General features: G+C 59.6%; 1 protein-coding gene across 1 annotated transcript in view; it reads right to left on the reverse strand.

The window, feature by feature from the left end:
• BICRA (BRD4 interacting chromatin remodeling complex associated protein) overlaps positions 1-1,890 on the reverse strand; it is a 78,890-nt gene that overhangs the window by 17,726 nt on the left and 59,274 nt on the right. The gene's annotated exons all lie outside the window — the stretch shown is intronic.

Raw genomic sequence — 1,890 nt, forward strand, 5'->3', positions numbered from 1 at the left:
AAAGCATAACTGACCCACGTAATGTGACCCTCTCACGTTTGCCCACGGAAAGGCAGGCGTGTGCGCCGTGTTCCATGCAACACGCACGTTCTGCATCACCTTTCCAGGCTCTGAAACGCACCTGGCCCCAAACGCACCTGGGATAAAAACCCTGGTTCCGTTAAATGCAACAGCAGCAGCAGCTGCCACTGACCGTGAACCTGACTTTGTGCCAAGTCTGCCGAAGGTGACGTTTCTCACGTGCTTCCCACGCGTGATCCAGGACGTGCATGTGTAAGTTTGTGCATGCACATTTGAGCAAACGTTCCACACGCGGTAATTACGCTCACGGCACGAAATCCCTGCCGACCGTTAACAGACAGCTTCCTAGGAAGCTCGTGACATTCACTGACACCACATGCTTAGAGCCCAACCAGGGGCCTTTTGGGCATTAAAAAATGATAGCGGTGATGAGACTAACGATCACGAAATAACAATACAGGCTCATCGCCGTTACTGGGCCTGTCAATGTAAATAACACGAAATGATGTTTATTCGTTGAGTTCCGGATTTAATAATTTATATTATAAGAGATAAATTATTCAAAATATATTATTACAGTTGTGAGAACTAAGTGAAAATTACTGGAAAGGGCCTGGCACACGATCAGTGTTCAGTAAACAACAGTTACGACGAGGAAGAGGGAGGAGGGAGCGGGGGGAGGGGGACCCACCACTCACAGTTACTAATGGGTCCGGCACAGTCAGACACAGTAGGTGCTCAGTACCTGCCCACCGTGGTCAGACACACAGTAGGTGCTCAATACTTCCACTGTGGTTAGACACACAGTAGGAGCTCAGTACCTGCCCATCACAGTCAGACACACGGCAGGTGCTCAGTACCCGCCCACTGTGGTCCCCAGTCTGGGCTTCGCTCATCACCCTGCCTTTGTTTCCCAGATGAAGACTGAGGGTGATCAGTTGGTCACCTTCCTCCAGATCATAGACTCCTACACGGCGGAGCAGGACAGGACCGCAAGCCCCATGGCCCCTGTTCCCTGGAGGTGTCCCCGTGGATCTGCCTCAGCTCCAAGAACCGCTCTGCACCCACTGAGCCCCGAGGCCCCAAGGCCAGGGCCCAGGACCCTCACGTCCTCCCCAGGGGCCCGCAGGCACAGCCAGAGCTCCCACCTCTCCCCTACAATGTGCAGTGAGGGCCTGGCCTCCGCCCTGCAAAGTGCCTGAGGTGGGGCCGGCGTGACCCCTCCCTCTGGCCTCCGGGGCTCCCTCCTGCGGGCTGCAGCTCTGGTAACTGGGGCCAGGACTGAGCCAGGGGCCACTTACCCCGGGACCGTCATAGAAGGCACTTTGGGCCTCCCCGGCGTTGTCCAGGAGGTCGTCACCGTCCAGCTGCAACAAGACCCGCCCCACCCAAGGTCAGAGGTCAGCTGGGCAGTGGGCCAGCCCATGCCCTGGAACAAAAATCGACTCGGGGTTACACAGGACGAAGAGACCAAGACGGGGGTGGGGGGCCGAGGCGCCCTCAATGCCGAGCGCCTCCACCTGGCTCCCAGCTGCTCTGGGCACTGCGCCCGCCTCGGCTTGGGGATCGGCCTCCGCGCCCTTGCCCTTTGGGGCCTGGCGTGCTTGCCCCCGGCTCCCAACGCCCGTCTGTCTCCTCTCGCCGAGGCACTCCGGCACCTGGCACAGGTACGCTCGCTGCCGGGCACCGGACGCGCCCATGGCACCGTCTCTGACCGCACAGGGCCCGCGGGAGCCCGGAGCTCATTCAGCACCGGGGACAGAGCCCCGGCATCCACGCACGCGCCCAGGGAACGCCGGTCCCCGGCCAAGGTGGCCGCCCCAGTCTCTCCCTCCAGAATCCCAGACTGGTAAGTCCAGCAGTCCCTGG

This window comes from Pteropus vampyrus, unplaced genomic scaffold (assembly GCF_000151845.1).
Source record: "Pteropus vampyrus isolate Shadow unplaced genomic scaffold, Pvam_2.0 Scaffold333, whole genome shotgun sequence".
Classification (NCBI taxonomy): domain Eukaryota; kingdom Metazoa; phylum Chordata; class Mammalia; order Chiroptera; family Pteropodidae; genus Pteropus; species Pteropus vampyrus.